This window comes from Peromyscus maniculatus, chromosome 4, assembly GCF_049852395.1.
Source record: "Peromyscus maniculatus bairdii isolate BWxNUB_F1_BW_parent chromosome 4, HU_Pman_BW_mat_3.1, whole genome shotgun sequence".
Classification (NCBI taxonomy): domain Eukaryota; kingdom Metazoa; phylum Chordata; class Mammalia; order Rodentia; family Cricetidae; genus Peromyscus; species Peromyscus maniculatus.
This window is the reverse complement of record NC_134855.1, coordinates 155,068,061-155,079,810: the sequence shown is the minus strand read 5'-3', so window position 1 is coordinate 155,079,810 and position 11,750 is coordinate 155,068,061. Positions and strand designations below refer to the sequence as shown.

The 11,750-nt window shown below is 49.6% G+C and overlaps 1 long non-coding RNA gene across 2 annotated transcripts; it reads right to left on the bottom strand.

Moving 5' to 3' along the window:
- Positions 1–1,704: 1,704 nt before the first annotated feature.
- Positions 1,705–11,492, bottom strand: LOC121828966 (uncharacterized). 2 transcript variants are annotated; one of them, XR_013050989.1, is made up of 5 exons: positions 11,224–11,492; positions 10,113–11,113; positions 5,427–5,487; positions 3,755–3,886; positions 1,705–2,460 (listed from the first exon to the last, which is right to left on the bottom strand). It is a non-coding gene; the product is annotated as an uncharacterized LOC121828966 (long non-coding RNA). The 2 variants fall into 2 exon arrangements; XR_013050988.1 differs by lacking the exon at positions 3,755–3,886.
- Positions 11,493–11,750: the final 258 nt, after the last annotated feature.

The following is an 11,750-nucleotide window of genomic DNA, read 5'->3' as shown; positions in this document are numbered from 1 at the left end:
CCTGGCTCCTACCTCTCTCATTTTTCCCTTCTCTTCCACTGCCTCACAGACCATTCTCCACCAGCAGGGGGTGCTCTTTCTAAAATGGATTCCAGAGTGCCCTCCAGCAATCCCAGCAGCTCAGCTTGGAATTGACCCCGCAGGCCTCTGGGCCCTTACCCGCCCCCCCCCCCCCCCGCCCCAAGTCCCACCTTCTTCTCTCTCTCTCTCTCTCTCTCTCTCTCTCTCTCTCTCTCTCTCTCTCTCTCTCTCTCTCTCTCTCTCTCTCTCTCTCTCTCTCTCTCTCTCTCTCTCTCTCTCCTGAGGTCTGCTGTGACGGGCTGTCCCCCAACTTCTGGATGTTTGTGTCCATTGTCCCCTCCTCCGCAGGCCCAGTACTGCCCCACCCCCAGAGCAGCTCTTCCTGACTGCCCACCCGGAGCACCGTTAGCAGCCCTGTGGCATCCTGGACTGTTTCAGCTGAAGACCCTCACCCCCGATTTTGTGTCCCTCCATGTTCTCTGCAGTCTTTTCCAACCTGTCCCTCTAGACTGGCCTTGCCTCCAGGGACAGGCATTGAAGCCCAGCATCAGCCAGAGGATCCTGTGGGCTAGTGGATAGAGCTCAGGGCATGTTCAGGAGAAGAGGTGCAGTTGACAAGGTCAAGGCTCCAAGAGGGATTCACTCTCCCCCTGGCTCCTGCTGAGTGTGTCTGCACAGTCAGCAGATGAGCCACACTCCCATATCATCCCTCACCTCATCTTCTACCTTGGCCCCCATTTCCCCTCCCACCTTCCTCCCACCAGGTGGCTGCCATTGGCCAAACCCAACAGGAAGCCGAGAAGCTGTGAATAGGAACCAATGGGGGCTTCCAGATGGAGGGCTGGGGCGGGGTGAGGACGGGCATCAGATTCTTCCGAGAACCCGCCTACAGTCTACTGCCCAGTCGAGGAGAACAGGAATCTTGGAAGACTGGGGGCACCGCATTGTCCTCCTACCACTTGGGAGGTGGAGGCAGGAGGATGAGAAGTTCAAGGTTAGCCTTTGCTACTTAGCAAGTTTGAGGCACACCTGGGCTGTTTGAGACCCCGGTCACAAACAAAACCAGTATCCTGGGTTGAGTGCTTGTGGTAGACTGGCCATCGCCTCAGCTTTGGTCCTGATATCCCTGCATCTTTGTCACATCCCTACACAGAGGGCACTGTTCACTCTGTACACCTGAGTGAGGACACTGTTGGAGAAATCGGCTGCCCTGGAGAGGTGCATACTAAGGAGTTGGCTTTGCAAATGGGGGTCTGAGAGGCCTCTTGCAGATTAGAACTGGGAATAGATACTTTGGGCTGGGAGAAGAGTCAGCTGCACAGAGCCAGATCGTCATGAATCAATAGCGCCACAGCTGCAGATTCTTGGGAGAGGCCCTCATCAGGGCCCCCTGATTGCAGTTTTGCCCGCCAAGGGAAAGAGGCCCTTCCTGCCCCTCTGTAGCCAGTTGCTCACTGTCTCCTCTCTCTAGGCCTCACAGAAGCTGGCAGCCAACATGGACACATCTGCCTAATCATACTTCACGTCCAAGGTCATCTGACTTTCGGGAAATCTGAGGACAAAGGCTACCTCCTCCCCAAGCCCCAGCCTGCCACAGCCCCCCACCCACAGATGAGCACGCAGAGACCCCTGAGGCATCTGACCTCTCAAGGTCACCAAGTTCATTGCTACAGAGCCCTGCCAAGAGCAGGGGTCATGGTGGCCAGGCACACCCTGCCAAGTCACAAAGACTGTACTGTGTATATTTTCCAGACGGAGTAGAAGAAATTCAGGTTTTTCCACCCTGACAAAGTGCCGTAGATTATTTGCAAGAAGTCTGGGAAATTCCACAAGTCTGTTTTCAAAGGACACCCACTTGGCTACCCAGGATCTTGAAAATAATCCCTCATTCAGGTGCAGAAGGGACACGTCCTGCTGACATGTCCATATTCTACACTCAATTTCGGAGGCAGGAGAAGCTGGAGACGAGCAACCGCAAACCTCAAATTCACCATCTATCCACTACCCCCAAGTTCTCAGGGTACCCCGAGGACAGAGCATACTCTCCCCAAGTCACCTGGCCCCCAAAAGTCACACCTGGCTTGGGTTGGCAGCCACTGAGCTCCTGCATCTGCTTTGCGTTACTTTAATCCCAGTTTCTTTTTGGCCTCAGCGGCCCCTCCCTCCTCCTATAGTGTGTCTTGGCCTCTGAAAGCGGCCTCCAAGATCGAATCGAAATTCCAGTTCAGGGATGTAAATCGTCCATGTGATGTTGAGACCCACGCTGGTTATTTTTCCTGGAATTGGAGCAGGGCTTATTGACATGTTGGAAGTTCTAGTTGCAGAGTTGGACTGAGTTCCTGGACTCCACTGCGGGTCACATCTGTGTTGACATATAGAAAGCAGGGCCTTGATGGAAAGCTGGTGCCTGGATTAGGTGAACTCTTCTGTGCCTAGAAACTTCTCAGAAAGATACAGAAGGGAATTCAAAAAATACAGTATCAGAAAACCTAAAACTGAAGTTCTTTCCTCAAATAATTTAGGCTAAAATAGGCAACAGCAAACAAAATGTTCATGAGAGAGCTTAGCTGGATCATTTCAAACACGCAATGAAAGTGTCAATTGGAGAGTTCCTGTGTGCATCACTCACCCCATTCCTAGAACTTGTTTTGTTCTTGTATGAAATAATTTCTATGTAAAGCATTTTAAACCCACAACTGAGTTCAAAGATTAATAAAATAAATCCCAAGGGTGTCCTCATGTAAAACTGAGTCCTTAGTTTCTACCCAGAAAATAAAAAAATTAGAGAGAGCCAGTATGAGACAAAGTTGGTTTTCTTTTCAAGATTTTTTCCCCCCCTGAGACAAGGTTTCTCTGTGTAACAGCCCTAGCTGTCCTGGAATTCACTTTGTAGACCAGTCTGGCCTTGAATTCACAGGAATCAGCCTGCCTCTGCTTCCCAAGTGCTGGGATTAATGGCGTGTGCCACCACACCCCGCTCAAGATTTATTTTTATTAATTTAAAATTATGTGATGTGTGTGTGTGTCTGTATGTAGCATGTGCCCGTGGGTGGGGGTGCCCAAGGAGTCCAGAAGGGTGTGGGATCCCTGAAGCTGAAGTTATAGGTAGTCATGAGCCACACAGTGTGGGTGTTGAAAAACAGACTCAACTGGAACCTGATACTGTTTATAGTTCTTCAGAAGATTCCAAGAAGCATCATTATTATCTTTTTGGCCAAAGAAATAGAATTTTTGAATCAAGACCTCCGTGTGTGATCTATTTCCCATCTCTGGACCCTTGTTCAGAGAAAGCCTTCACACGGTCATCTTTCCCTAGGTGGGTAGTATCAGAGGTGACATGGACAGAAACACAGCCCTGCTGTCACCTGCAGCAACCTAGGGGAGGTCCCTTAATCTTGACTCAAGTAAAACTGAATCCTTGGTTTCTACCAAAAAATTTTTTTTTCCAGAGAGAGACAGTATGAAGCAAAGTTAATTCTCTTTCTTTTTTTCAAGATTTATTATTATTATTTTAAAATTTTGTGTGTGTGTGTGTTTTATATACACACATGAGTGAAGGTGCCCAAGTAGTCCAGAGGAGTTGGTGTTGGATCCCCTGAACCTGGAGTCACAGGTAAGATTATGAGCCACTCAATGTGGGTGCTGAGAATCGAACTCAGGTCAGAGTTAGGTTTTCAATATAAATTTTAAGTCATGATGGTTGAAAGAAAGGTTCAATGGAAGGAAGACCTACCTAGGAGCAGATGCGGGTCCCTCTGAGAGTCCCTTGCAGCATCTTTACAACACTCTTGGACAGGGGTTTGGTGAGTTGGAAGCTGTTATCTTCAAAGGTGACTAAAGCTCTTCATGAGATCACAGGGTGTTCCTGAGGGTGGTGGCCAGCAAGGATTGAAACTGATAAGGTCAGAGTCTAGATCAGAGGGCACAGGGAAGCAGGCCATCTGCACTATAAACAAAGTTAACAGTCTTGTTCGAGATTCCCAGAATATGTCCGGGGGAGGAATGAGGCACAAGGTCATATACATTCAGGCCTTGAGTTTAGGCCATTGCTGTTTGCACATAAAATATCTCCATATGAGAGGAAGGCTATCTGTTGGCAGCCTTCACAGCAAATGATAATATCACTGGAATTCTTGCTTCCCAGCTGGTGCGAGGCTTCAGACGGACTCTGAGGTGAAGGGATTCCTCTCCCTTCTCACACCCCCGCAGTGTCTCCATCTTCCTATCCTGCCTCCAAGCACAGAGATGGGTGTTTTGCTCCTCAAGAGACCTGCTAGTCAACATTTGGGGCCCCGTGGGCCCCACAGTCCCTGCTGTAACTGCTTAGTGTCGCTGTCATAATCCTGTGAGCAAATGGACATGGGCAGATGACAGGAAAACTTTATCCACACAAAACAGGCTGGGGGTGGGTGGGTGGGTGAAGTTTGCCAACTCCTGCTGTAGAGTTTGTGGTTCTGTGTGCCTTTCAGTTTATTTCATTCATATGAACAGCTAATAAGAGCTCTTGTATCTCATTATACTGGGAAAGGCATTTCTTGGTGAGCCTTCACATTTCCATGAATATTTTTAAAGACTTTTGGCATGACCAGGCAGGTTAGATGGACTGGACTTAACTCTGAACTCAAACATATTGGGTCTGAACTCAAGACTCTGGGATGGTCCATGTAGATTCCAATGTGGGGGGACCTGATGGCAACAGAATGTACGTGAGCCAACAAGTTTTGACAGCTAAAACTTCCCTTCTAAGTATCCAGAACATTCTCTCAGTCTACTTTTGTCTTTGTTTTGAAAACTTGGGCAAGTACTCAACCTGAGGTTTGTTCTTTTGTTTGTTTTTGATGATTTCCCATTGTTTCTGGCCAAGACTCAGGGGCTACGCATTAATATACCTACCTGCAGGGTCCTGGCAGGTGGGCACACCTAAGAGAGGCAGGACCCTAAATGAGGGGTAAGCATGGGGTGGATGGATCAAAAAATACACACAGTACTTAGCCACATAGTAGCAACTGCCCCACATAAAGACAGTCATTTCTGCTGAGTTCTCTGGCTTCTCAAGGGATGTTTTGTGTGTGTGTGTGTGTGTGTGTGTGTGTGTGTGTGTGTGTGTGTGTGCGCTCTGAGACAGGGTCTCTAGGCTCTGGGTCTTTGTGCTTTGGCCTCCTGAGTACTAGAATTACAGGCACCAGGCACGGGCACAGTGCTCCATTCCCCCACTTTCTCAATGTAAACAATTCAATGGAAGATAGTAAGAAGAGAGAGGATTGGAGAGACTTCTTTGACACCCCACTGAGCAGATACTGTCCCTATTTTCAACTTCCAGAGAAGAGCAGCGAGAGGTCATGATGCACACAGTACCGAGGGGTCTCTCAGGCCCCCATCATGGTCTACTGAGCAAGTCAACCAACCTTTGTGATGGTCTCCAGTGTTTTGTTCCTGCCAGTGGACAAGGGTCCTTGTACTGTTGACCTGTTTGCCAAAACAGAGGAAGAAGCTATGATCATTTCCCAAGAAACTCTGGGAAGAAGCTCTTTCCTCCACCATGGTCCCAGCTGCTTCATCTGAGGGCATGTGCGACATTCCGTACGTCGCTAGCATCCCCATCCCTCTGCTAAGCCCTCGGCCTCCTCCCTGGGGCACACAGAGTACATGGCTGGCCAGGGATTCTTAGTTTTCTTGCACAGTGTAAGTTCATTAAATCCTGCACTTTCCCCCAACCGCCAATAAATTATTTTTTCTCTTCTCCCACTCCCCTTCTCCATGGGGAGAAGATTTTCTTGCAATAATTTCCCATCGTTTCTCTTTTATTTTTAATTTCATTAGGGGGCCCAGCCAGCTGTGCAGCCCAGCCATTTTCCCAGCCTTTTGTGAGCATCATTTTACATAGTTCTACTCAGGTCCAAGAAAACTAAACAAAGCCTAATCCTCCTGGAGAGCGCCAGGCCTCCCAGCAGATGCAGGGCGTTTCCCTCTGCAGCCTTCCGAAGTAGTGGGGGCTGCCTGTACAGAGGAGCCAGGAACACCTCCCTTCCTCGGTGCTGGTCTCAGCAGTTTCTTCCAAGGGTCCTGAATACGTGGCTCAAACAGGAGGGTTGACCCTCAGACAGACTCCAGTGGACTTACCACAAAAATAACTGTAGCTTAGTGGTGGAAAAACAGACTCTGGGATCCACGCAGCGGCCATGGGAGGCTCTCCTTCCCACCGTGGCCTTTCTGCTGCCAGACCTGGGTCACCTTCCCTTCCCCGTTTTCTGCTGGTCTTTTGTCTGTGGTCTGCACAGACCAGAGAAAGGGCAGCAAGTACCACAGCAGTGAGCTTTCTGGAATCGGCCTCCATGTCTAAGGCTGTCCCACCAGAGAGTGACAAGCAAAGAAGCTAGCTAATTCAGTGCCTGAGCACGTGGACCCCACCCCAGGAAGGCTTAGATTTGTGTGACTTCCCAACCCAAGACACAGCGGGGGACCCTAGCCATCTCCAGAGTCCATTTCTTTCTTTCTCTCTTTGAAGGTCCTTATTGGAGGCTCCAGGAAACAGGATCCTTTCTCCTCCTTCATCTTTTCATCTCCTCTACATCTATTCACGACACTCTTCTCTGTTTGCTCATTGGTCTCACAATTCTCCACAGTCCTGGAAGCATCTTGACCCTGATGGAAGCTTAACAGTCTAAGTCCAATCACTTTCAGGAACCCCAGGGGTTCTCAGGGCTGTAAGGCAAAGTAAGTCCCCTCTGAAACCTAAAGCCAATGAGAGGAAGCGGTTGAACCCCGGGAAACGGTGTGGAGAAGGCTGGGCGGTAAGAATCCCACCATGGGCCTTAGACATGGCTCTGCAACTTCTAGGCCTCTTCATCAACTGCACAGCACTCAGAGGGGAAAGGCAAGGCAGGTCCCTAAACCTTCAGCCAAAGGTGCCCCATCTTGGACACAGATAACTTTTGCCCTTTAAATGTTTAATTTTGTGACTCTCTGGGGCGATATAGCCAACCTCTGGAATATAACCACAGCAATGAAATGGACTGCTAGATTAATCTGAAGAGGTTCTACCCACAACCATTTATGTAGCAGGGTGAAGGACCTGGAAAAAAGCAAGTCAAGTTCAGGAGAGTCGGATCAAAACAGTGATGGTGTCCCAGATGGGGACAAGGACGCTTTACTGTGTCCACATCGCGGTTGAACTGTTAGGGAAGAGCCCCACCTTTGGCATCCCAACATGTTAGGCTCAGCCACAGTCCCAATATGTCAAAGAGTAATAGTTGAAAGTAGAAAGAAAACGTGTTGGGAAGAGGAACAAACAGATGGGTCCAGTGACACCCAATCCTTCCAAGCTGCCTTCAGGGCACTGATATGAACTTAGTCTAAACAGAGGGAGGATGGAGCAGGGGACAGGGGATGTACACCATTCATTCATCAGTCTTGGTCAAGGCGGTTGATAAGCCAATTAACTGTTAATATGTTAATTTCCATTATCTCCCTTGTGCCTGCAAGATGAATCTCCTGCAGGGTGAAGTTTCTCCAATGTATGTAAACGTTCTCATCGTGGGGGTTAGTTCTAGGTGACTTCAGGCAGGTTAGTACAGTAAGTTATTTCTCAGTATGCATTTGGCCTCAAAGGGCAATGAAATGAGTTAGATATACACTCCTTGAGTGACTTAACATGCCCATGCAGGGTCAGAGTCTGATTCAAAGTAAAGAAGACAGATAACTAAACGAAGGCAGAGGTGCCAGGTTCCCATATATTTTTAATGATCTTGGGGTCCAAGTGTAGAGTCAGTGCTTTGTAGCAAGAGTTCCAGCCCCAGGGAATATCTTCAGACCCATGGTCTCAGAGCTGTCCAGCATGGGACTTCAGTCACACACAGGAGGCATTTCTTAGGAATGCGAGTCCTACGACATGAAGGCATGTAGCCATGGTTCTCCAGGGAAGTAGCTGCTACTCAGTCACCACTCACCAAAGTCAATACTGACTTTGACCACTGACTTTGACCCTTGCAGAACTGGGTGCGCGGTCTAGTGGCAGGAGGGGAACAGATGAATGGACCATGCAAGAAGTTGGCGAACATGTTGTTCCTTTGGTGGCCTTTCATGGCACCTCTTGGCTTTATCTTACATCCCAACATCTTTGATGTGATGGTTAATTTAAAGTGTTGATCACTGATGTAATAGCAAACACCTAGGACATTTGTGACACACATATTTGGGTGTGCCTGACTTTTCTAGAGAAGGACAGAGGCCTATCCTGACTATTGGCACCACTACCTGATGGACTGGGGTACTAAACCAAATAAAAAGAAGAAAGGCATGGACATTCCTTTCCTGACCCCCTGAGATTCCTTTCACTTGCCCCCCCTGCCACAGAGCTGCCTGGAGCCATGACTGACCCTTCACAGGGTGAGCTAAAATCAATCTTTCTTCCCTTAATTTGTATCTCAGCACATATTTAAACCACAACAAGCAGGAAAAAAAATGCTTGACTTCACACACTCTTGCCAACAGATCACCTTGAAATTCCAGACACAGCAAGCTTCAGAAAGACACGGGGCGGGGGGGTGGGGGGGACCTCAAGACATTTTTCTGAGTGAAAGAAGAAAGTCTGAAAAAAGGGACAGCTACAGGATTCTGTCCCCAAACCACGCTAGCAAGTTAAAGCTAGGGAGAGGGTCAACAGGTCAGCAGTTACCGAGGACCCATGGGGAGGGACAGGTGGAGTACTGATTTCCCCACAGACTTTCTTCTGTGTGACGCATGGCATGACACAAAGGTCAAAACCTATGAAATATGGAACACCAAGAGTTGGACCTAACATTAACAATGGACTTCCACTACAGTGATGCCTTGATGTTGGCCATCATCTGCAACAAAGACCTTGCAAACACAAAATGTCAGCTCAAGGAAAATGGGGAGGGTGTGTGTGGGGGGGACACGACACTATACCCACTCCTCAACTTTTTTCTAAATGTAAAACTGCTCTTAGAAAAACTCAAGTCTTGCCAGGTCTGGTAGCATTGGCCTGTGACCCAGTGAGTTAGAGGGCTGAGGCGGGAGCATTGCAAGTTATTTGGGACACAGAGTAAATTCACATCCAGTTAGGGCAATTTAGTGAGCAAATAAAATAGAGTGAAGAGCCTGGGAGGTTGTTCAGTGGTACATCTCTGGCCTAGCATGCATGAAGCCCTAGGTTCAATCTCCAGGACCCAAACTACAAGAGCAACAGAGAGCCAATCAAGCCTCGGAGAAGAGGCCCAGAGACGGGCAGCTCACTTCTGCGCCTTCTGCTCCTCTCCAGGAAGCTCTTGTCTGGATTAGCACAGTCAGTTATGACATCCCACGAAACCTTACTCACTACCCAGAATAAAATCCCTCCCGGGCCCAACACTCTCCTTGATCCCTGCCCTCCCTCCCGGTTATCTTTCTAACTCAGTTCACACTCTTTCCAGGTTCCCAGGTTCCTCTGTGAGAGCACTTCCCTGGTTCACTGTTATGTTTGGTCCAGAGTGATGGACACAGGTCAGAGCTCAGCAAGGCCGGCCATGTGGACTCCTTCCCAGGCATACAGGGCTCTTCAAAACATGGCTCAATGCCCTTGCTTACCGCCTGTCTCTGCTTACCTTTTGTCCTTCCCTGGACTGCACAATCAGGCTCACTTGTCCCCTGTCTTCCTGGTCCCACACCCCAGCACTCAGCGTGACAGCCTTAGTCTGAGGCGGTGGGGACAGGAACATCCCTGGGGCTCAATGGCCAGCCAGCCTAGTGGAGCTCCAAGTTCAATAAGAGACTGTCTCAAAATATAAGGTGAACAGGGAAGGAAGACATCTAATGGCGACCTCTGACCTTCAAAAGCACTTGTACACCACACACACACACACACACACACACACACACACACACACACACACGAACAATGCACACTCATACACACAGGCCTGCACTCACCCTTCCTTTTGGGGGATCCAGTGTTGGGATTTTTTCATAACTGTACAAATGTTTATATATAGCCTTTAGTAAAGAGGGATTTAAAAATCATAACTCTAAAAATGAAGAATTAACCATGGGTTGGAAAATTGGGATGGACCCAGGGGTAGAGACCAAGCCCAAACCTTGAAGTTGTGACTTCCATGACAAGGACTTGGCAGGTGTGACGAAGTCGCAGGTTTCTTATGAGATTGTCAGCAAGAGCCAGGTGGTGATTTACACAGGCGCAGCCTGGTTCTGGCTTTGAAGATGAAGGGTCGGACCCTGAGCCAAGGCGGGAAGCAACATGGAGGCTGGAAAAGGCAAAAACAAAGATTTTCCCCCTGCGACCTCCAGGGGGAGCTCTCTCTCGCAGACACTCGGCTCCTGGGAACTGTGACCTCCCAAAAGGGGATGGTGTTGGGGGCAAAATAAAGGATTTGTGTTGTTTGAAGCCATTCCGTTTGTAGTTCTCCAAACAGTGGCCTAAAGAGACCAACACAGTGTGTCTATTTGTGAGACTTCATTGGTACACACTCACGATCCGCGGGTCTGGTCACTTAGTGCCCAACCCCGGGGGCTGGCTGGTTGGGGTGTTCAGTGAGGCTCTTCTGGACACAGAGGGGTGTGCTTAGAGTCTTGGACACACAGTGAGCAGAAGCCAGGCCTGCCGTGACCATCAGAAGTATCTTTAGGTTTTGCTCCATGTTTCCCGGAGGATGTGTTGGGACCTACTGCCGCGGGAATGTTGTACTTCAGAACAAAACATGAATAACTGTGAAACAGCAACCCCTTCCTTCTGGGGTACCTAACCCAGAAAACACCGTCTCCCTATGGAAGGTGAGAGTGGGTACCCTTCCTCGAGGAACAACGCATTTCCAGAGTGGGCTCCGGGGGCCCAGGCTGGGGTGCCCCACGGGTGAGGGTGACCAAGCATGAAGAGCGAAGTTCCCCCCAGCCAGGGTCCTTTCCCTTCCTCCCACGGTAAATGGAAACACATGCTGGAGGCAGAACCGGCAGAGGGGCGGCTGAAACCGGAGCCCTTTGAGTGAGGCTGCCATGGCAGGTCTGGGGGGTGAGAGGCTCTCGGGAGCCTTTGAGAGTTCGCAGGCAGCGGCTGCAGCACGAGTTCCGGGTGGTTGATTAGCTGGAAGGAACACAGCGGTGAGGAGGGACAGCTTTGGTAAACAGTGCGTCTCCCCTGGCCCCCCGCAGTGCCTTACCCCCCAAATCCTGGGCTAATTTCAGGAAACCTACCTCCCCTAATTACCTAATTGTTGCTAAGTGACATTTGGAGAGCTCAAAGAGGCCAGGGCAGGGGTGACCGAGTTAACTCTGCTGGCTTTGCAGACAGGAGCTGCAGGGCCCCCCACCCCAGGGTAGGCCCCAGGGCGGTGGGAGCGAACAGGACGGCTGGCTCAGCTCAGGCGCCAGCTCCTGGCCCTGCTCAGCTTTCCCACTTGATGGGGGTCAGCCGGGTCTCTCGGGAATGCAGAGGGGAGCAGATGCCAAGCGCTGGAAACCAGGAGATGAGAACACTGCAGGCTGTGAGCGATTGCCTTGGAAACGGGACTGGAAGTTTCTGGAACATTCGAATCCTTCCACTGCAGCATCTCTAGATGGCAGTAGTGCGCTTTCTCAAGCGGCTTGCTGCAGACATTTTAATGGAAAAGACTAGATTCTTATTTTTACTGCGCAACAAACTGACCTTTTTTTTTTTTTTTTCCAAGCTTCTGAGGTTGTTTTTCTCAGCGTTGAAAAGAGAACACAAAATGGGGCCTCTT